The 25,099-nt window shown below is 46.5% G+C and overlaps 1 pseudogene; it reads right to left on the minus strand.

The window, feature by feature from the left end:
- Positions 1 to 12,766: 12,766 nt before the first annotated feature.
- Positions 12,767 to 14,292, minus strand: LOC109766568 (uncharacterized; annotated as a pseudogene).
- Between the last annotated feature and the right edge of the window lie 10,807 nt (positions 14,293 to 25,099).

Genomic DNA, 25,099 nt, shown 5'->3' on the forward strand with positions numbered 1-25,099 from the left:
CTCGTGTCAACATAGAACAACAGGAGTGTTGTGTCAATTTTTGTGATTTTCGGGGTTCGTTTGGACATTTTTATGCGTTAACTGAGTTTTCAATGCATTCATGTGCATAATTCAAATTTGAACTACATGCACATGCTCTAATGCATATAAATTGGTTGAAAAATTCAAATATGTGTTCTTGGTTGCATGCTTAGGTCCCATGCAAGAAATGGGAATGAATGTCAAACACCCTGCCACCGTCACTAGGCCGCAAACATTGAGATACCTGGTTTTTAAATTCTAGTAAATCCAAAACTCGTCTGAAATTCATGAAACTTGGCATGCTATTGGAGCGGCATCAACATGCCGTGGTAAATTTTTTGTCCCATTTGGGGCAGGTTTGGGCATATGCTTCTCACAAACCAAAGCTTCTCACAAACCAGAGCTTCTCACAACAAGCATGATGGTTTCGGTAGGGAACGTCCCACCTTTGGGGACGAAACGATATCCATTGCCTCTTATTGCTTTCAAAAAAATTCTCGTGTGAACATAGAACAACAGGAGTGTTGTGTCAATTGTTGTGATTTTTTGGGGTTCGTTTGGACATTTTTATGCATTAACAGAGTTTTTAATGCATTTATGTGCATAATTCAAATTTGAACTACATGCACATGCTCCAGTGCATATAAACTGGTTGAAAAAATCAAATCTGTGTCCTTGGGTGCATGCTTAGGTCCATGCAAGAAATGGAAATGAATTTCAAACACCAGGGCACTGTTGAGTGCCGGCAAAACATTGAGATACTTTATTTTTAAATTCTAGTAAATCCAAAGCTCGTCTGTAATTCAGGAAACTTGGCATGCTGTCATGGAGCGGCATCAACATGTCGTGGTAAATTTTTTGTCCCATTTGGGGCAGGTTTGGGGATATGCTTCTCACAAACCAGAGCTTCTCACAAAAAATTTCTCGTGTCAACATAGAACAACAGGAGTGTTGTGTCAATTTTTGTGATTTTTCGGGGTTCATTTGGACATTTTTATGCATTAACTGAGTTTTCAATGCATTTATGTGCATAATTCAAATTTGAACTACATGCACATGCTCCAGTGCATATAAATTGGTTGAAAAATCAAATCTGTGTCCTTGGGTGCATGCTTAGGTCCCATGCAAGAAATGGGAATGAATTTCAAACACCAGGGCAGTGTTGAGTGCTGGCAAAACGTTGAGATACTTTATTTTCAAATTCTAGTAAATCCAAAACTCGTCTGAAATTCATGAAACTTGGCATGCTATAATGGAATGGCACTTGACATGCTGTGGTATTTTTCATGTCCATTTTGAGAGAAGGCGCACTCGAATAATGACAGCCAACAAAGGCATTTTGAAAGAATAGCTGCCACTTTAATATCTCAAATGTTTGTATAATTTAAACCGTGTGCGTTCTCTTAACCATTCACGTGACACCATGTGTCTTGGTTTTAATGGTTGTAGGAGGTGTCGTGCGGACAAGTGCTTGATCTCGACTGAACAGGAGGCGTGCGAGCGCAGTCCGGTGCGCAGGCTGACCGAGAGGCGTGTGATAACCCACAAGTATAGGGGATCGCAACAGTTTTCGAGGGTAGAGTATTCAACCCAAATTTATAGATTCGACACAAGGGGAGCCAAAGAATATTTGAAGGTATTAGCAGCTGAGTTGTCAATTCAACCACACCTGGAGATTAATTATCTGTAGCAAGTAATCAGTAGCAAAGTAGTTTGATAGTTTTGATAGTAGTGATAGCAGCAACGGCAACAGTAACAGTGATAGCAGTAATTTTGTAGCAAGTGTAATAGTGATGATAGCAATAGTAACGCAACAAAATCAATATAAATAATTTCGTAGGCATCGGATCGGTGACTTGTTGGATGATATTCATCACGTGACAGTTATAACCTAGGGCGATACGGCACTAGCTCCAGTTCATCGATATAATGTAGGCATGTATTCCGTAAATAGTCATACATGCTTTATTAAAAGAACTTGCATGACATCTTTTGTCCTACCCTCCCGTGGCAGCGGGGTCCATATTGGAAACTAAGGGATATTAAGGCCTCCTTTTAATAGAGAACCGGAACAAAGCATTAACAGATAGTGAATGCATGAACTCCTCAAACTACGGTCATCACCGGGAGTGGGCCTGGTTGTTGTCACTCCGGGGTTGCCGGGTCATAACACGTAGTAGGTGACTATAACTTGCAAGATCGGATCGAAAACATGGATATAATTATGAATTCACAAACGGTTCATATCTGAGTTCATGGCACCCGGGCCCAAAGTGACAAGCATTAAGCATAGAAAGTCATAGCAACATCAATCTAAGAACATAGTGGATACTAGGGATCAGGACCTAACAAAACTAACTCGATTACATGATGAATCTCATCCAACTCCTCACCGACCAGCGAGCCTACGAAGGAATTACTCACTCCCGGTGGGGAGCATCATGGAATTGGCGATGGAGATAGGTTGGTGATGACGAAGAACAAAGACCCCCCTCTCCGGAGCCCCGGACGGACTCCAGATCTTCCCTCCCGAGGAAGAACAGGGCTTGGCGGCGGCTCCGTCTCGTGGAACGCGATAATTCTTTCTCCCTAATTTTTTACTGGAATAATGTGATTTTATAGTATCAGGGGGATCGTCTGCGGGGCCACCAGGTGGGTACAACCCACTTGGGCGCGCCAGGAGAGGGGCGCGCCCTGGTGGGTTGTGCCCACCCAGGTGCCCCTCTCCGGCAGGTCTTGGCTCCAGAAATTCTTATTATTGATATAAAAAATCCTCGCAAAGTTTCTTTCCATTCCGAGAACTTTTATTTCTGCACAAAAACAACACCATGGTAGTTCTACTGAAAACAGCGTCAGTCTGGGGTTAGTTTCATTCAAATCATGCAAATTATTGTCCAAAACAAGAGGAAAAGCGTGAGAAAAAGTAGATACGTTGGAGACGTATCAATTCCCCCAAGCTTAAACCTTTGCTTGTCCTCAAGCAATTCATTTGATAAACTGAAAGTGAGAAAGAAAAACTTTTACGATCCCTTTTGCTCTTGTTTGCATAAATAAGCTTAAACAGCACCCAGGTTTTCAGCCAAGATTATAACTAACCATGTCGACAATAACACTTAAAGATTATATTAACTCAAATCAATGACATAATCAACTAGCGAGCGATAATAAGAGATCTCAAACAGCAACATGTTGTCAAAACAACCATGATATAATATGACAATAGTGATATCTCGCTAGCCCTTTCTGAGACCGCAAAGCATAAATGTAGAGCACCTCCAAAGTTCAAGTAGCGACTAAACATTGTAATTCATGGTAGAAAAGATCCAGTCATGATGCACCCAACATTAGCTACACACAATGCATAAATCATGACAGCTGTGCTCTCTCAGTTTCTAGCGTTTGTTTTAGAAGGTGATGACACAACATAAAAGTAGATAGAAAGTCCCTTCGCAGAGGGAAGCAGTGATTTGCAGAGGTGCCAGAGCTCAATTTTTAAAACAGAGATAAATGATATTTTGAGACATGCACCCTTCTTATTCACTTCACGACCATCAGTTATCAACATCTTCCATGCTAAGCACGCTAGTGGTGGTTCCCAAGCGATAAAAGTAAAGTTTTACTCCCCCTCCACCATCAATCACACTCCACGGCTTGTCCGAAACAATGGGTGCCGTCCATACCAACATCAGTCCCAGGGGAGTTTTGTTTAATTATTTGCATTTTTAGTTCGGGACTGGGAATCCCTATTACCGCCCATTTTCTCGTGCGATGGCGAGTGAATGAACACTCGACCTGAGAATAACCCGCTTAGCATGGAAGATATCGACCACCTCCTGTCGTTCCATGAACGATCCAGGCACACAAAAAGGATAAATTTTTAGAAGTTTTTAGAGGTGGCACATGCAAATTTACTTAGGACGGCAGGGTAATACCGCATATAGGTAGGTATGGTGGACTCATCTGGAATAACTTTGGGTTCAAGGTTTTTGATGTACAAGCAGAGTTCCCACTTAGTACAGGCGAAGGCTAGCAATTAAGATTGAGAAGCGGCCAGCTAGAGAGCAACAACGATCATAACCAGGCATTATGCATAAGTAACATTGGACACTAGCATGAGTAGGATACGAACACCATGAACATAAATATCATAAAGGTTATGTTGGTTTTGATTCAACTACATGCATGAACATGTACCAAGTCAAGCCACTCGAACATTCAGAGGAGGATACCATATCATCATACTACATCACAATCATTTTAACGCTATGTTGATATCCAAGATAAATCATTATCCACTCCTAGCTACTTATGCATGGCATGAGAAACTATAATCTCTAATTGTCATTGCAAACATGTTTAATCATAATGGGCTGCATCATGGATACTAGGTTAAACATATTTACACAAACAGAACAAGTCGAGTTCATACCAGTTTCTCTTTGCCACGTCCAGTTCATCGAATATCGTCATTATTGCCTTTCATTTGCACGACCGAATGATATGGAAATAATAATAGTGCAAGAATGCCATGGACTAAGCTGGAATCTGCAAAACATTTTATTCAATAGGAGAAGACAAGGTAAAATGTGCTCTTTATTAGTTCAACAATTATTCATAAGAGAGCCACTCAACATTTTCATCGTGGTCTTCTCCTCGGTAAGACTCGAATAAAAAGAAAAGAAATTCAGAGAAACACACCGAAATATTTTTGGATTTTTTGGTTTTCTTGAACAAGTAAATAAAAGGGAAAAGCAAAAACGAGAAAAACTATTTACACGGGAAAGCTCCCAACAAGCAAAAGAAGAACAAGGAAATCTTTTTGGGTTTTCTTTTTAGTACTACTACTAAGCATGCATAGAAAGTAAATTACTACAATTTTGGTTTTTCTAAAGTTTTTCGAACACACAAGAAGAAAGCAAGAAAATAAATCTAGGCATGGATGATACAATGAAAAAGTGTGAACACCGACAAATAGAATGGTATGTGAACATGAATATAATGTCGGTGAGAAACACGTACTCCCCCAAGCTTAGGCTTTTGGCCTAACTTGGTAATCGATTAGTAGCCTGGAGGGTAGTAGTCGGCGTGGTAGCTCACAGAGGCTCTTGGTGCGGATGCCTCAGCACGCCGTGCCGCCACCACTGCTGCATTATGAGCTCGGGCCTCGCTCTTAAGAACAAAATATCTTCCCTTGCTGTGATAATCAAAGAGAGCAGGCGTAGGCAAATATGTGTCCACAACATGTGATTGGTTAAACAACAAATTATAAGTGAAGTTATCAGCCCTTCCCTTGAGAATCTTATGCTCTTTTAAGGCATCAAAATCTAAATACCGAGTGGGTAGGATAGGATCAAAGGGCAAAGGTGAAACACCCAGTCCTCGTGCTAGATGTGTGGCATAAATTCCACCATAGAACCAGCCACTTTTGGCGTTATGCTGAAGTCTACATGCAACAATCGCTCCAAGGTTATAATTCCTTTCACCAGTGAGAGCGGTGTGAATGAGGCTCAAGTCTGGCGCACAAAGTATGCTACAGTCTTGCTTGCCTACTATGCATTTCCCATTAAATAATGCAAAGTACTGAATTGCGGGAAAGTGAATGCTCTCTATTCTTCCTTGTCTCACTCCTCTATTTTCACCGTAACAAACGCTAGTCAAGAAAGACTCGAACTCAGCCTTTGGCGGCTCATCAAGCGAACCCCAAAATGGAAGTTTGCAATGGTAAGAAAAGTTCTCCAGTGGAATAGTAAATGGATTATCATAAAGCCTAAACGACACCCTAGACTCACGTGGAAAATATTTAAATTCTTTAACAAAAGATTCAGTGAGAAGTTGGTGTTGTTCACACTTATCTGAAAGGTAGGGACCGAGACCGGCATTGTGAACATATTGCTCAAATTCCTCCTTGATGTCCACCCGCACCATATATTCATCGCAAGGCCATAAGCATGTTTTGGTGGCGGCATCTCGCGTGGAACTTTCACTTGGTTCAACATAAGACCGGCGAGCAGAACTGTCACTAGAAGATGCCCCCGAGGATCGTCTCCTCGAAGAACTCCTTCCAAATAGGCTCATCACGTCCGCGTACAATTTTCTGAAAATAAAAATTTTGGGGTGACAAAAATTTGTCAACAAAACTTTATAAAATTGATAGCAACTACTCATAGGGATACATAGAGGCCATAGCAAGCATTCAAACTACTTAGAACACTAAGAATTCAACATGCAAGCTCATCTACAATAGCACCAAGAGTAGCTAATTATTCAAAGTATAAACCACTAAAGCAAAAACTAATTGGACAAATGGTGGAGTCACATACCAAGCAACAATCCCCCGAAACAGTTTCAGAAACGGAGCTTCGAGCAAAGAGATCGAAATCCACAGGTTTGAGCTCAAGAACACGGGAGAGAGAACAATGGGGATTTTTTCTAGAGGTAAGTGATGATGTGGGCTAAAGAGATAAGTGAGGGGGCCCACATGGGGACCACAACCCACCAGGGCACGCCTAGGGGTCCTTGCGCGCCCAGGTGGGTTGTGCCCACCTAGTGCACCTCCCTTTGGTATTATTTGCACCAAAAATTCAGAAATATTCAGGAAAAAATCGTATAAAATTTTCAGGGCATTCTGAGAACTTTTATTTTTGGGTTATTTTTTTATTGCACGGGAAATTCAGAAAACAGACAAATCATGGCATTTTATTTTATTTAACTAATAAAAATAGAAACAAAAGGTAGGGGCAGAAGGTAGTGATTACTAAATTCATCAACTTCATACCGCTCAAAAATGATACATTAATAAGGTTGATCAGGTCTTATTAACAACCACTTTCGATTAGCATGAAGCTGAAGAACTTTCGTAAATCACTAAGTTACCTCAATGGGTATTTGCATCTCCCCAACAATAAGCATTTCATATTTATTTTTGATAGTAGGTAGAGGTATTTGAAAACTTCCAATAGTGATTGTCGGAGATTTTTCAATAACATTAATACTATTCACTTGGAATTGTTTCTTCGGAAAGTGCACCGTATGCTCATTACCATTAATATGAAAAGTGACCTTGCTTTTATTGCAATCAATAACAGCCCTCCAGTGTTCAAGAAGGGTCTACCAAGGATAATCGACATGTTGTCGTCCTCGAGCATCTCAAGTATAACAAAGTCAGTCAGAATAGTAACATTAGCAACAACAACGGGCACATCCTCACAGGTATCGATAGGTATGGTAGTGGACTTGTCAGCCATTTGCAAAGATATTTCAGTAGGAGTGAGTTTATTCAAGTCAAGTCTTTTATATAAAGAGAAAGGCATAACACTAACACCAGCTCCTAAATCACACAAAGCAGTTTTCACATAATTCTTTTTGATAGAGCAAGGTATAGTTGGTATTCCCGGATCTCCAAGTTTTTTAGGTATTCCATCTTTGAAAGTATAATTAGCAAGCATAGTCGAGATTTCAGCTTCCAGTATTTTTCTCTTATTTGTGATGATGTCTTTCATATACTTTGCATAAGGAGGCATTTTCAAGATATCAGTCAAGCGAGTACGCAAAAAGACTGGCCTCAGCATTTCAGCAAAGCGTTCAAATTCTTCATCATCATTCTTTTTAGTTGACTTGGGTGGAAAAGGCATAGGTTTTTGAACCCACGGTTCTCTTTCTTTACCGTGTTTTCTAGCAATGAAGTCTCTTTTATCATATCTTTTATTCTTAGGTTGTGGGTTATCAAGATCAACAGGTGGTTCTATTTCAACATCATTATCTGGTTCCTTTTCATTTGGTTGAGTGTCTTCATGAACCTCATCATTATCCTTTTCATTATCACTAGATGGATGTTCATTGCCAGATTGAGTTTCAACATCTAAGATAGAAGTTTCATTTTCATTATCAAGAGGTTTTTCTATTTCAGGTTCACTAGAAGTGTGCAAAGTCCTATCATTTTTCTTCTTCTTATTCTTTTTAGGAGGACTAGGTGCATTAGTGTTGTTTCTTTGTGAGTCTTGTTCAATTCTTTTTGGGTGTCCCTCAGGATAAAGTGGTTCCTGGGTCATTTTACCTCCTGTAGTTGCAACTATAACAGCAAAGTCATGCATATTATTATTCATTTCATCAAGTAATTCTCTTTGAGATTTAGCAACTTGTTCTAGCAGGGTTTGAACCATAGAAGCATGTTTTCCAACACCTCTAACATCATTTGAAATTCTAAATAACAAGTCACTCAAGCGAGCAATCATATCAGAATTATATTTTAATTGTTTCATAACATTTGCATTGAAGTGGTCTTGTTTTCTAATGTAGTTTTCAAACTCATAAAGGCATTGGCTAGGATGCATATTGTGAGGATTGTCATTTCATTGAACTTCATAAGAGAATTTACCTCTACCACCTTAGGCAGTGGTGGTGTATTAAGCCCATGTATTTCTTCAATAGGAGGTAAGTTTTTAACATCCCCAGCTTTAATACCTTTTTCCTTCATAGATTTCTTTGCCTCTTGCATATCTTCAGGACTGAGATATAATATACCCCTCTTCTTCGGAGTGGGTTTAGGCAGTGGTTCAGGAAGAGTCCAATCATCATAATTTTTCAATATGTTATTCAATAATTCTTCAACTTGAGAAATAGTCCATTTCCCTGAAAACACAACCAACACAACTATCTAGGAAGTCCCTAGAAGCATCGATTAGTCCATTATAGAAGATATCAAGTATTTCATTTTTCTTAAGAGGATGATCAGGCAAAGCATTAAGTAATTGGCAAAGCCTCCCCCAAACTTGTGGGAGACTCTCTTCTTTAGTTTGAACAAAGTTAAATATTTCCTATAAGGCGGCTTGTTTCTTATGAGCAGGAAAATATTTTTCAGAGAAGTAATAAATCATATCTTGGGGACTACGCACACAACCAGGAGCAAGAGTATTGTACCAAGCTTTAGAATCACCCTTTAATGAGAAAGGAAATAATTTGAGAATAAAGTAATAGCGAGTTTTCTCATCATGAATAAAAAGGGTGGCTATATCATTCAACTTAGTAAGATGTGCCACAACAGTTTCAGTTTCATAACCATGGAAAGGATCAGATTCAACCAAAGTAATTAAATCTGGGTCGACAGAGAATTCATAATCCTTATCATCAATAAAGATAGGTGAAGTAGCAAATTTAGGATCACATTTCATTCTAGAATTCAGAGATTTTTCCTTATACTTGCATAGTAATTTCTCTAGATCATCTCTATCCTTACAAGCAAGAATATCTCTAGTTGTCTCTTCATTCATAACATAACCTTCCGGTACCTTAGGAAATTCATATCTAGGAAGGCTAGTTCTAGCAGGTGTTTCAGTTTCAAGCTCATCATTAGATTCAACAACATCATGTTGTATTACTCTAGCAATTTGTTCATCAAGAAATTCACCAAGTGGCACATCATCATCATCAAGCAAGGTACTAGCATCATCATCAAGCAAGGTACTAGCATCATCATAAGCATCATTCATATCAGAAGTAGCATCATCAATAACTTGCGACATATTAGAATTGATAGCATGTGGTGGTGTTGCAAGTTTACTCATAACAGAGGGTGAATCTAAAGCAGAACTGGATGGCAGTTCCTTACAGTAAACTTGTATGTTTGTGTTATGCACACCTCTCATGGGGCGGCTGTATATCCACTTATATAGATTACAATGCTTGATCATCAAGGAAGATCAAGAAGATCCCTGACCGAACCAGTACATATCTGGTAGGTGATCATATGCCTATACAAAACTATGTATACAAAAGGAATGTGTTAACATCCCCCCTCAGTTTGTGCGTCATATGGCAAGAGGCACAAACTGGACCGAAACTCAGAGAAGAGCTGCGACAAGAGCCCTTTTATCATAATGTCGGTGTACTGATGTGAAGATGGCACATGTAGAACCCGCACCTCGCCAAGGGACACCTTCTCATGAACAAAATGAATGTCGATCTCGATGTGTTTGGTACAACGTTGCTGGACTGGGTTGGATGCCATGTAGATGGTGCTAACATTATCACAGAAGACAATTAATGGTGGCAGTCGATAGGGGATGATGAAGCTCACCGAGAAGCTGCCGGATCCAACAACACTCGGCTATGACATGAGCAACAACACGGTACTCTGCCTCGGCACTGGAACGAGATACCGTGGTCTGGCGTTTGGACGACCAAGAGACCAAAGTATCACCTAGATAGACACAATATCCAGAGGTCGAACGTCTGGTGTCGGGGCAGCCTGCCCAGTCAGCGTCAGAGTAAGCTGTGAGAGAGGTCGTCGAAGAGCGGGAGATGTGTAAGCTGAGGTCAAGGGTGCCCTTGATATACCGGAGTATACGCTTGACCAGGTGCAGATGCGGCTCGCGAGGTGCATGCATATAGAGACAAGCCTGTTGAACAGCGTGCGCGACGTTGGGTCGCGTGAGTGTCAAGTACTGTAGAGCTCCAGCATAGCTACGGTACTCGGTGGGATCAGTGAGAAGAGGACCATCTTGTGCCGAGAGCTTGCACTTGGCGTCAATGGGAGTAGCCGACGGATTACAATCTACCATGCCGGCACGCTGGAGGAGATCCAATGCATACTGTCGCTGTGAGAGCACCATACCAGACGCTGTTCGAGTGACAGCAATGCCGAGGAAGAATGATAAGGCGCCAAGATCCGTCATGGCAAACTCGGAGTGGAGCTGCTGAGTAAGGCGGCGAAGTAGATGATCTGTGGAGGCGGTGATCACAATGTCATCTACATATAGAAGAATGTAGGCGAGGTCATGACCACTCTTGTAGATGAACAGAGAGACATCCAACTTGGATGCGACAAATCCCAACCGGTGTGCAAAATGAGCAAAGCGTTGGTACCAAGCATGCGGAGCTTGCTTGAGACCGTAGAGCGATTTGTGGAGACGGCATACATAGTTCGGGCAGCGAGCATCGACGAAGCCGGGAGGTTGCTGATAGTAAACCTCCTCGTCAAGATTGCCATGAAGAAAGGCGTTCTTGACGTCGAGCTGGTGAACCGGCCACGCCCGTGAAACGGCAAGGCTAGGACGATGCGTATCGTGGCCGGCTTGACCATGGGGCTGAATGTCTCATCAAAATCGATGCCCGGCTGTTGAGAGTAGCCACGGACCATCCACCGAGCCTTGTAACGAGCAAGGCTTCCGTCAGAATGAAACTTATGCTTGAAGATCCATTTTCCTGAAACAACATGAGCACAAGAAGGTCGAGGAACAAGTGACCAAGTTCCGTTAGCAACAAGAGCACCAAATTCCTTGAGCATGGCACGACGCCAGTGAGGGTCATGGAGAGCACCCCGGTATGTTTTGGAATGGGAGATGGAGTGGAGTGTGATGCCGTGAGGTTTAGACAATCGGTGGGTTGGAAGAGCCCACGTTTGGCACGTGTGAGCATCGTGTGCATGTTACTCGGCAACGGCGGCCGGTGAATGATGACGGGCGGCGACAAGTCAGGAGACACGGAGGAAGGAGAGGAGGCCGTCCAGCTAGGTGGAGGGCTGGGCGAGTGCAAAGGCGGGCTGATGGGAGGTGGTGACGCCATGGGAGGCAGAGAGCCATTGTGCATGGCTGGAGACGGGGCTGCATGCGGGGTAGCTGGAGATGGGGTTGCATGTGTGGTGGATGGAGGAGAGTTGGCACAGGCCGACGTAGGGCCGGGTGGAGCAACATGCATGGCGGGTGACGGATATGCATGCATAACGGGTTGGGTCTGGGTTGGTGCATGGTGTGTAGCCGCTAGATGGAGTAGGAAATCTAGATCGGCTAGTTGAGTGGGTGCGTGATCATGGATATGACTGAAAGGAAAAAACATGTTCGTCGAAAGTGACGTGGCGAGAAATAATAACTCACCAGGTGGCAAGATTGAGACCGCGATAGCCTTTGTGTTGACTAGGATAGCCGAGAAACACACACGCGATAGATCGAGGAGAGAGTTTGTTCTTGGCGGTGGCGGATTGATTGGGATAGCATAGACAACCAAAACATGAAGAGTTGCATAATCAGGTGGAGAGTCGTATAAGCGAATATAGGGTATGGCAAAGTCTATGGCTTGGGAAGGACGTATGTTGACGAGATGGGTAGCGGTTGCAAGGGCCTCCGCCCAATAGGACGGCGGCATGGATGACTGAAACATAAGGCTCCAGACGACGTCATTGATTGTACGAATGGCGCGTTCGGACTTGCCGTTTTGGGCAGAAGTGTAGGGGCACGAGAGGCGAAGGCGAATGCCATTAGAGGAGAAGAAGGTGGTAACTGTTGAGTTGATAAACTCAGTGCCGGCCTGCATGGCAATGAGGGGACGGGAAAATTGTGTCCGAACATACGCGACAAAGTTCAGGAGAATTTCAGCGGTTTCAGACTTTTGACGTAGAGGGAAAGTCCACATAAAATGTGAAAAATCTTCAACAATAATGAGATAATATTTAAAGCCCGAATTACTCAAAACTGGAGAGGTCCATAGATCACAATGTATCAATGTGAAAGGTTCGACGCTTATTGAAGATGACCTAGTGAAGGGCAAGCGCACGTGCTTGCCGAGTTGACAAGCATGACAAACACATGAAGCTGCCTTATTACAAGAAATAAAAGACTGTTGATGAAGTTGGGACATGGCGTCACGTCCTGGATGTCCTAAGCGGCGATGCCAAAGCTCGGTGGAGGTGGTGGCGAGGAGTCCATGGGCGTGGTGATGGACGACGGATGATGGGAAGATGTAGAGATCTCCTTGGCTATTGCAGCGAAGGATCACGGTCCTGGTGCGAAGATCCTTCACAGAAAATCCGAATGGGTCAAATTCAATGGAACAAAGATTTTCAATAGTGAAACGATGAACAAAGAGTAATTTTTTAACAATGTGAGGAACAAGTAGGACATTGCTAAGCAAGAGTGTGCGAGCCGAAGTGGGTATGGACGTGTGACCAATGTGTGATATGGGCAAGGTGGAGCCATTGCCCACGGTAACAATAGAAGAAGAATTAGAAGGAGCTAGGTGGTGGAGCATACTGGGGTTGGAGGCCATGTGTGCGGTGGCTCCAGAATCCATGACCCACTCGCGAACAGTCGAGGGGGTGGCGGCGTTGTTGAGGGCGGCCATCAGCGCGGTGCAGTCCCAAGGTGGAGCGCCGCCATAGCCGGGAATTAGCGGTGGGTTGGTGTCGAATGCTTGTCCATGGAGAGGAGCCAGTGAGGTGAAAGCTTGCGCCGGCGGGAGCGCCGGGGGTCACGGACCTAGGAGGCCGGCCCCGGTGTTCTGTCTAGCCATCAGGGATGCCTACAACTGCTGACCCATGAGAGGGTTGAAGCAGACCCACGGGCCAACAGAGGAGGGAGCGACGCCGGGTCGGTAACCGCCAGAAGAGCCGCCGTTGTTGTTGTTGATGTTTCTGTTCTTCTTCTTGCGCCAATTGCCACCATTGCGGTTGCCGCCGGAGTTGTTCCGGTTGGCATCACCGTGGTACTGACCAGAGGAGTTGGAGCTACCAGCACCATGGTGGCCGCCAGCGCCATGGGACGGGCCACCGCTATAGAGGGCGGTCTGGTTGCCCACTACCGAGGAGTTCGCGAGCTGGGTCTCGCGCAAAGTGACAAGGGAGCGCGTCTGGGTGAACGACGGCAGGGGGCTCTGCAGTGTGACAATGGTGGTAATGTCGGAGAAGCACGGGTTGAGTCCGTGGAGGCAGTTGGGGACAAGGGTCTGGTCGGAGACGGGGGTGCCGACGTCACCGAGGGCGTCCGAGAGAGCCTTGAGGCGATGGCAGTAGGCGGTGACGGAGAGGTCGCCTTGCACAAGACCACGGAACTCCGCCTCGAGGTATACGGCGTGGGTCATCTGATTGTCAAGGAAGAGGTTGGTGATGAGCGTCCATGCCTCCTGCGCCGTCTGGTCCTCGGCCATGATGATGTCGAGGATCTCGTCAGAGATTGACCCGTAGAGCCATGACCAGACGATGTAGTCCTCGCGAATCCAGTCCGGCGTGCGGTCCGCTTCGATGGTGACAGTGTTGACGTGAGGAAGAAAATCGTACTAGCCGAGGAGGACGCGGACGAGCATCCTCCACTTGGTGAAGTTGGACGCCTGTAGGTCGAGCGTCACGGGCACATGTGTGCGCACGCTGGCGACCTGGATTGCAGAGGAGACGGAGGCAGGCATGGCAGCAGTGATGAGGGTGTCGGAGGTGGCGTTCATGGTGGTAGGCAGGGAGGGGGAGGTGAGGGAGGAGCTGGTGGCGGCTGCGGTGCCTGGAGCGGTCGACATGGGGCTGGGTGGCGGAAGGATCGGGGGTGGAGGGCGTCGGGTGTACGAGAGGCCGGATCGGGAGGTCTGCTCTGATACCAATTAAACTTGTATGTTTGTGTTATGCACACCTCTCAGGGGGTGGATGTATATCCACTTATATAGATTACAATGCTTGATCATCAAGGAAGATCACGAAGATCCCTGACCAAATCAGTACATATCTGGTAGGTGATCATATGCCTATACAAAACTATGTATACAAAAGGAATGCGTTAACACTTACCTCCCCTCGTCTTTGAGGGAAATATCTTAGTCTTTGGATCCTTCAGATTCTTCATAGTGATAATATGATAATAATTCCAAGTGACTCAACAAATATAGCTATGCTCCCCGGCAACGGCGCCAGAAAAAGGTCTTGATAACCCACAAGTACAGGGGATCGCAACAATTTTCGAGGGTAGAGTATTAAACCCAAATTTATAGATTCGACACAAGGGGAACCAAAGAATATTTGAAGGTATTAGAAGCTGAGTTGTCAATTCAACCACACCTGGAGATTAATTATCTGCAGCAAGTAATCAGTAGCAAAGTAGTTTGATAGTTTTGATAGTAGTGACAGCAGCAACGGTAACAGTAACAGTGATAGCAGTAATCTTGTAGCAAGTGTAACAGTGATGATAGCAATAGTAACGCAGCAAGATCAATATAAATAAATTCGCAGGCATTGGATCGGTGACTTGTTGGATGATATTCATCATGTGACCGTTATAACCTAGGGCGATATGGCACTAGCTCCAGTTCATCGATATAATGTAGGCATGTATTCCGTAAATAGTCATACGTGCTTTATTAAAAGAACTTGCGTGACATCTTTTGTCCTACCCTCCCGTGGCAGCGGGGTCTATATTGGAAACTAAGGGATATTAAGGCCTCCTTTTAATAGAGAACCGGAACAAAGCATTAACACATAATGAATACATGAACTCCTCAAACTACGGTCATCACCAGGAGTGGGCCCGGTTGTTGTCACTACGGGGTTGCCGGATCATAACACGTAGTAGGTGACTATGACTTGCAAGATCGGATCTAAAACATGGATATAATGATGAATTCATAAACGGTTCAGATCTAAGTTCATGGCACCCGGGCCCAAAGTGACAAGCATTAAGCATAGCAAAGTCACAACAACATCAATCTAACAACATAGTGGATACTAGGGATCAGGCCCTAACAAACTAACTCGATTAGATGATGAATCTCATCCAACTCCTCACCGACCAGCGAGCCTACAAAGGAATTACTCACTCCCGGTGGGGAGCATCATGGAATTGGTGACAGCGATAGGTTGGTGATGACGAAGAGCGAAGATCCCCCTCTCCGGAGCCCCAAACGGACTCCAGATCTGCCCTCCCGAGGAAGAACAGGGCTTGGCAGCGGCTCCGTCTCGTGGAACGCGATAATTCTTTCTCCCTGATTTTTTCTGGAATAATGTGATTTTATAGTATCAGGGGGGTCGTCTGCGGGGCCACCAGGTGGGTACAACCCACCTGGGCGCGCCAGGAGAGGGGGGCGCGCCCTGGTGGGTTGTACCCACCCAGGTGCCCCTCTCCGGCAGGTCTTGACTCCAGAAATTCTTATTATTGATATAAAAAATCCTCGCAAAGTTTCGTTCCATTCCGAGAACTTTTATTTCTGCACAAAAACAACACCATGGTAGTTCTGTTGAAAACAGCGTCAGTCCGGGGTTAGTTTCATTCAAATCATGCAAATTAGAGTCCAAAACAAGAGGAAAAGCGTGACAAAAAGTAGATACGTTGGAGACGTATCAGCGTGCAAGCTGTCCTCGAATGCGCAGGCTCATCGGGAAGCGTGTGAGCTGTACGCTGCGCAAGCTCACTGGGAAGCGAGCCCTTTGACTTCCATGGCCGCCCGCCTTCCTCTCCATTAATGGCGTCCGAGCCGCTACTTAATACGGGCGGCCTTACTGTTCGCCTCCCATTCCCCTCCCTCCCGCAGACCTCCACCAACGCCATGGCGCAGAAGGATCATGTGCCACTAGTCTTCAAGTTTGGTGAAGTCGACTCCGAGCCGGAGGAGATAGAAAATAAGGAGGAATGGGGCCTCATGGACATGGCCCAGAACGAGCTGGCCGCGGCGGTTGCTGCCCCCGCTCCCATCCCAGCTCCCATCACCGCGCCCGCGCCAGCGACCATCCCCGTAGCATTGACGGGCTGGTCGCCGAGCACTATCACAGAGCTGGAAGCCGCGGGTGTCAGCGAGGTCTCCGCGGACCCGCGCGAGCTCGTGTACATGCTAGCGCCAGCGCACGTGCCCGTGCCCGTGCGCGCCCCTCCACCCACCGCGGCGCCGGTCCCCGTGCGTTTGGCTGCACCCGCCGCGCCCATGCCCGTGCGCGCGCCCCCCTCAGCGGCATGGGACACCATCGTTGAACGCTACCTCTCAGCGCCGCCAGCTGCCGTCCTCCCGTGCCCCGCCCGTCGATCCCGGGACGACATGATGTTTGATTTTCAAGTGAAGAACATTCTGTGCTGCATTGAAGACTTCAACAACGGCGTCCCGGAGGACGACAACGACAACGATGGCGCGGCACGCCGCTGGAAATAGTTTTTTTTTCTTGGGTTTAATACTCTATCTCGATCATATGAATATAAATTTGCAGTATGACTGAATGAAAGATATGGTTTGAGCGAACTTGCGTTTTTCTCTCTTAATGTACAGAATTATAAAACGATTTTCTTTTGAAAAAACATCAATGGATTTTAAATATAAAACACTCATCGCAAACGTTTTAGTTAGGACACCCGTATGCAAACCGACAGCTGCCCCAGGAGCCAAGGGAAAATGTGCCGAGCAGGATTTTTGCGGCTCTTGATCGCAAACGTTTTAGATAGAACACCGTATGCAAAGTGAGAGCAGGATTTGTGCATCTCTTCAACGCAAACGGTTCTTTTGGATGACCCGTGTGCAACCACTTACAAACAATTTGGTAAGATTTGCATCTGTCATATTGGGTATGTTGCCATTTGTCAAACTGGAAAGATTGACATTTGTTGATCTAGTAACGTTGTCATTTGTCAACCTTGTAACACTGCGATTTGTCAAAATATGAAGCTAAAAATCACTAGCAGTATCTAATTTTTACAACTAAGATTCAGTAATTAAGCATAGATGGAGGCGAGGAGGCGTGTTCAGCCATTCATAGATTAAGCAGTCATTCTTAATTGATACAAACAGTTCAACTCGACAGTTGAACCGACCAAACTTTTCCCCAATTGTTGCCAACCACGTACTGAAATATCTAGTTCAACTATAATATACTAGCTAATTTTAAGTATGTTGTACAGTTCCACCACATCTATTGTCAGATGAACTGAACAAAATAGCCCCTAAATACTACTACTACGGAGGGGCTTTGTACTACTTCCGGCTGCCTCTCCTCTGTCGAGCGCGCTCAGTAAGAGGCAGAGGAGGAGGAGCCTACCGACGAGCTAGACAACTGCAATACGGTGCCTGCCACTGCTGCAGCTTCAACGACGCTCACCTCGAACACCCTCTGCCGCTCCAGACGACCCCTCTCGAAGCGATGGTTCTCCTCGTAGATCTCCTGATTCCTTGCCTCTGAGGTGGCATGTGCCACGGCCACGGCAGCGTTAAGGCTCTTTGCGTGCTCGACGAGGTGCTCCTCCTCCTCCTCCCACAGGAACTCGGTGTAGCGCGCAAGGACGCTGACGCACGTGCGGGCATCCACCTTCGCCTCCCGCCTTCGGGCAGCGGTGGCAGAGCGGGTGATGACCCCGGCGGTCGACGGTGGGCTGGCGGCCACGGCGGCCGACAATGGGGTGGCGGCCACGACCACCACCTCCCGCCTTCGAGCCGCAGTGGCGGAGCGGGTGATGGCCACGGTGGCTGGCAGTGGGGTGGCGGCCACAACGGCCACCTCCCGCCTTTGGGCCGCGGCGACGGAGCGGGAGATGTCCCTGCCTTTCGACGGTGGTGTGGCGGCAACGGCGGCCGGCAACAGCTGCCGACGGGCAGCGGCGTCGGAGCGTGTGGTGGGTGTTCCACGCAGACCCAACAGGGATGCCACGCGCACTACACTACGCCGGGGACTGCGCCGCCACCGCGGTGTAGCCTCCCAGCTGGAGCTATCCTCTGATGATAGCGGAGTGGCTGAGCGACGATGACAGACCGGTGCCATTGGCGATTGTGGGAGAAGTAGACGAGATAAGCTACAGGGAGGGAGGGGAAAATGCGATGCAGCACTCGCCGACTGTGAGGGTTTATATAGCAGGCCGGCAAGCATTGGGATTTTGGGGCATTTCATCGAGTTGGGCGGGAAGCTTGCGCGGGAACCTGCGAGGTTGCACGAGAACGGGCTCACCGACGATTCATTGGCACCACCGTTTGGCCAAAAGAACGACCCCGCGCACTGCGCAAGCTTGCGCTGTAAGCCGTCTGCGGCAGCGGGGTGACAAGACGTGCGAGAGGAGGACGAAAGGCCACGTACACATATGGTTAATAAAAAAACGTTTGCGATTGAATTACCTACTATACCCCCGTCCTGGTTTATAAGTATGATTTAACTAATAAAATACGAATGCATGTCACCAAAGATTATATAGTTGGATTCGTATTTGAACATAGTTTCCAATTATATAGTTTTTATAACATGCATTAACATTTTTTGGTTAAATTTGAGGGCAAAGTATGGCACAGAATATAAAGGGGACTATAGACTAGACGGAGGTAGTAGCACACGGCCGCTCTCTACACAGCGACGCAACTGTCGGCCGGCTTGTAGGCGACCATTTCCTGCGTGTTCAACTACTCTATGCGTGTGGTTGCTTGCGGTTCATGTGGCCGCGGCGCTCTCTGCTCGCATCCCACCGCGCGCGCTCTGCTCTCGCGTCCCTCCGGGTGCTCTGCCCTCGTCCCTCCACGCGCACTGCCAGTGTTTGGGGCCGGTGCATGATCACGTACGTTCGTGTGCATGCGGTTGCGCCGGGCGCGGCGCAACTATGCAGTTACCCGCTGCAAAAACTGCCATGCGGACGCGCAGAGAATCCAGGCCGCCCAGTCCCCATTTATTCCTGCAGCCATTTACCTTCATTTCTCGCGTCACACAACACAATAAGCACACCCACGACGACACATATGGAGAGGACATCTAGCGGTTCCAATGGCGATCCCCGTGGCTCCAATGGCGCTCCCAGCGGCCGATGACGACAACGGCGGGCAGTTCACCACGCATCACGTAGTGGACGCCCACGTGAAGGGGAAGGCCCTCTCGGTGGTGTACACAAATGATCCGGTCTTGGTGGAGAGCTCCATCCAAACTATGGAGCAGTTCCTTGCCGAGGAAAAGTACCAAGTGGTCGGCTTCGACCTCGAGTACACCATCGGTCGTGCGGTCGTGCCGGGCACGATCAGAAGGTTGTCGTCGCCCAGTTGTGCGTGTGACATGACGTCCTCATCTACCACTACCACCTTGCTACAAGGCCTTGCGAGCGTTTCTCCAGGTTTATCAACAGCTCCGACTACAGTTTCGCTACGGTGGACACCACCAACGATCTAAAAGCGCTCAAGGTTTCGGGCTTGAAATGCCCGAATCTTGTCAACGTCCAGCACCACTACAAGGTCTGGGGCAGCGACAAAAACAAACTGAACTCCCTGGTTGACCTTGCCTCGGCCATCATCGACCCCTACTACATGAAGATGAAGAATGAGAGCAAGAAGGACAAGAACGCCTGGCACAGTGTGTGGCATGAGAGACTGGATGAACAACATGTCAAGTACGCGGCCAAGGACACATACACAAGCTACGAGATGTACAGGCGGACCGTTGACATGAGGAAGTGTCTTCTTCCTGCCCCAGACGAGGGATCGAGCCACAGAGCAGTGGCGGGAGCGTCACAAGAAGTAGATGACTAGATGATGACCCACAAGTATAGGGGATCAATTGTAGCTCTTTTCGATAAGTAAGAGTGTCGAACCCAACGAGGAGCAGAAGGGAATGGCAAGTAGTTTTTAGTAAGGTAATGTCTGCAAGTGCTGAAATTGTAAGTAGTAGAGTAGTTTGATAGCAAGATAATTTGTAACGAGCAAGTAACGATAGTAGTAACAAAAGTGCAGCGAGGTAGCCCAATCCTTTTGAGGCAAAGGACATGCCAAAACGGTCTCTTATGATAAGCAAAGCGTTCTTGAGGGTACACAGGAATTTCATCTAGTCACTTTCTTGAGGGTACACAGGAATAGAGGCATTTGAACTTTCAGGTGAAGAATTAGCAGAGTCACGTTCAATGCATTTCAAACATGGTGGAATGAATTCATCCTGAGTGGAACTGATCTGTTGAGCAAGCAATGAATCACGATCCTTCTAAAGATCTTCATAACTCGCCCTTAGCTTCTCAAGATCTTGCTTTCTTTGAAGAAATTCATAAGAAAGCTTCTCATGATCGGCTAAGAGAGTGTTATGATGACTTTGAAGGTTATCAAACTTAGACTGAAGTCTCTGAAGATTATCAGTCAGAGTTTGAGTTTGATCCATTTCTTCACCCAATAGGTCATCGCTTTTGTCTAGCATATTTTGAACCTTTTCAAAAGCCTTTTGTTGCTTTACAGCAATCTTAGCAAGTTTAGAATAGCTGGTCTTGAGGTTTTCATCAGATTCATCCTCACTTGATTCAGAGGAGGGGTATTTGAGTACCTTAGCACCTTTTTCCATGAAGCAATAGGTGGGAGCGTAGTCATCATCGCCGTCGTCAGCAGTGTTGGGGAAGTCATTTTCCTTAGAGTTGAAGATGGACTTGCTGACGAGAGCAGTAGCGAGGGCTAGGCTCGCCACACTAGAGTCTGACTCCTCAGATGCCTCCTCTTCCTCATCTTCCTCAGATTCAGCTTCAGAGTCCATTTCCTTGCCAATGAATGCCCGAGCCTTTTTAGAGCTGCTCTTCTTGTGAGATGAAGACTTTGAAGATTTTGACGATGAGGACTTTGAAGATTTCTTCTTCTTCTTTGCGTCATCAGAACTATAATCCTTGTATTTCTTCTTCTTAGATTCCTTTTCCCAGTGAGGACAATCAGTAATGTGGTGACCAGGTTTCTTGCACTTGTGGCAGGTGAGGGAGTCCTGGATTCAGGGGTCCTCAGGTGTGCGGCCCAGGAGTATGGGCCGGGTTGGATGGGTCATACAAGATCAAGCTGAAGATCATCCAACGTGTCCGGGTGGGACTTCTCCATACGTGAACGGCAAGATTAGAGTCTGGGTGTATCGTTTCCTTTCGTGATAAGCCGACCTTGTACAAGCCCTAGGCCTCTCCGGTGTGTATATAAACTGGAGGGGTTAGTCCGTAGAGGCTATCCTCACTACCATCATCGGAAATTACATAGGCTAGACATCTATGGTTTAGCCATTATGATCTCGAGGTAGATCAACTGTTGTAACCCCTATACTTATCAAAGTCAATCAAGCAGGAAGTAGGGTATTACCTCTATCAAGAGGGCCCGAACCTGGGTAAACACCGTGTCCCCCGTCTCCTGTTACCTTCGATCCTCAGACGCACAGTTCAGGACCCCCTACCCGAGATCGGCCAGTTTTGACACCGACATTGGTGCTTTCATTGAGAGTTCCTTTGTGTCGTCGACGAAAGGATCGATGGCTTGCCTTGTCATCAATGACAACATTACCTCTGGAGGAGCCCTAGCTCCGGGATAGATTCTCCAACTCGGCGGTTTTACCATGAGCGTCCGCTCGGCCGTTAAGCCAAAGGCGCCCCCAAATCGCCAGACATCATCTCTACATTGGCCTCGAACACTCTGAAAAGATGGATCCAGTAGATGTCTCGTCCTTGAACGAACTGCTAGATCGCATCGCCGCCCTAGGGGTCGCAACAGACTACGATCGTATTGGGCTTAAACCCGACCAGAGGGAAATCAAGTCCCCGCCGATCACCCATCTGGTAGCGGTCGTGGAGGAACAAGCCGAGAATACTTCTCCCCCTAAGTTGATAACAATCTATGTTCGGATTTCCGAGCCCTGCGAGCCGGATACCCATCTTCGAGAAGAGACCACAGGTCCTCCGAACATAGAATCAGGCGTTCAGCCCGAAAATCACCAGGACCCTCCTGATCTTGGACTAGCGACCTCGGAGATTCTTCAAACTCCGGATCCAATAACGGGTCGGGGTTCGGATTTCAGCCCACCCACCCACCACAAGAAATATTCACCAAGCAATTCAGGTCCTCCAGACATATGTGACCTAATGTATGTATGGCAGCAACCTCAGGAAACGGTCCACCACTTCTGGGCCAGATTCCTCCTTGTTAAAAACAAGATTAAAGATTGTTGCGACGACGACGCGGTTTCAGTTTTCTGCCGCAACTGTACGGACGAGGGAATTCTCAATGCCCTCAACTGCCGCCGCATACTACACTTTGCGGATTTGGCACATATAATACAGAAGTACTACGCAATGGAAAGCGCCTGGAAAGCCTAGACAGCCCAGTGGGAACCTCCTGCCTTTAAGCAGCCCACCGGACGGGCAAAAAGGATGTGCCCTTACGGGGCACCCGATCATCATCTCATTGACAAGAAAATTAAACCCTTCACGGGACATAGAACTATCCTTGACGAACTGCTCGACAAGCCCTGTCAGATACACACGACGCCGAATACCGAACCAACACATAGCCTTCGGGCATGTTGGGTACTCTGGCAGGTGGCTAAGGGCGGCGAGGCCATCCTCACCAACACCACGCCGGAGAAGCACTCTTCGGAGGATGACGACCTTAATGTCTTTACGGTCTTCAAGACCTTCTCTTCAAATAATCAGCGCAAAAGGGCGCTCCGCGACCGCGCCGAAGTTAACCAAGTAGCCGCAATAAATCCTTGGAACGATACGGCAATAACTTTTACTACCGATGACGAACCAAGGGCCAGATCAGTCCGAGCACCAGCCGCCTTGGTCCTAAACCCAATTGTAGACAACTTTCGACTCACCAAGGTGCTCATGGACAGCGGCAGCAGACTAAACCTCATCTACGAAGACACGCTCAATAAAATGCAAATGGACAAAAGTCGCATCGAGCAAAGCATCACCAGCTTTCAAGGGATTATCCCCAGTCGTGAAGCATGATGTTCAGGGAAAATTAAACTCGATGTAGTATTCGGCACGCTGAAGAACTACAGGTCCGAAGAGTTGCTCTTCCATGTGGCACCTTTCAATAGCGGATATCACGCCTTGCTAGGGCGAGATGCCTTCACACGCTTTCAAGCCATACCCCATTACGGGCATATGAAGCTTAAAATCCCAGGGCCCAACGGAGTCATCACCATCACCAGTGATCCAGATATAACACTCCGCGCCGAAAACAAAATGGCATCCTTGGCCCTTGAGGCACTAGATGAGGCCCTCGCGGCCGAGGAGCTAACCACGTTGTGTTCCATGGTGGAAAAAGATGATGTAATCCTCGATAAGAGGCCCAAGTCCACTTCTTTCAAACCAGCAGACGAAATAGTAAAATATCGAGTACACCCGACGGAAGTTCCCCCGGCGGAATCGCTCCGCCGGAGGGCAAAAGTGCTCCTGCCCAAGTTCCGCCTCGAGACGGCGGTGCTCCATCCCGAAAGTCCTCCCCTGATTTTTTCTAGGTCAAAATGACCTATATACCAGAAGATGGGCACCAGAGGTGGGCTGAGGAGGGCACAACCCACCAGGGCGCGCCCCAGGCGCGCCCAGGTGGGTTGTGCCCACCTGGTGGGCCCCCTTTGGTAGTTATTTGCTCCAATAATTCTTATTTATTCCATAAAAATTCCCCGTGAAGTTTCAGCTTGTTTGGAGTTGTGCAGAATAGGTGGCCTGACGTAGCTTTTCCAGGTCCAGATTTCTAGCTGCCGGAATTCTCCCTCTTTGTGCGTTCCTTGTAAATTATGAGAGAAAAGGCATTAGAATTACTCCAGAAAGCATTATTATGGATAAAAACATTATACATAACAGTAAGAAAACATGATGCAAAATGGACGTATCAACTCCCCCAAGCTTAGACCTTGCTTGTCCTCAAGCGAAAACCGAAATCGAAAAACATGTCCACATGCTTTGAGAGAGAGGTGTCGATAAAAACAAAATACGGACATAGAAGCATCATGTTGATTATTATAACAGCAACAAAACTAAACATATGACTTTTATCGTAGAACTTTTATCATATACTTCTCATGAATAAGTAATAATTCATCACACAATCGAAGTATAAAGAAAAAACTCTATTAGAAACCAACAAACTATGTTCTCAGTCAACTTTTGCAACTACAATTCATCATCTTTTCAGGAAGGGTCACGTGTCGGAGCCTTTAGGCAAGTCCACATACTCAACCATCATATAGTCTTCTATGATTGCTAACACTCACCGCGTACACATGAGCAAAACGTTTCAACCGGACACATAGAAAGATAGGGGCTTATAGTTTCGCCTCCCAACATATTCACCTCAAGGGTGATGTCAACAATAATAACTCATGCTATCTATATTCAACTGGACATATGTGCCTAGATTTTTCCTCACCACGTGATGCTTGCCAAAGGAGAAAAATAAAAAGGAATAGAAGGAAAACTTTGACTCTTTGCATAAAAGTAAATACATGAAAGTAAAAGATAGGCCCTTTGCAGAGGGAAGCAGAGGTTGCCATGCGCTTATTTGTTTGTATGCTCAATCCCTTAGTGCAAGATAACGTCATGTTGTATTTCCCCTTAAAATGAAAACTTTATTATGCAGTGTGTCGCTTTTATTCTTTGTCATCCAAGTTCGT

The sequence above is a fragment of the Aegilops tauschii genome, chromosome 4 (assembly GCF_002575655.3).
Source record: "Aegilops tauschii subsp. strangulata cultivar AL8/78 chromosome 4, Aet v6.0, whole genome shotgun sequence".
Classification (NCBI taxonomy): Eukaryota; Viridiplantae; Streptophyta; class Magnoliopsida; order Poales; family Poaceae; genus Aegilops; species Aegilops tauschii.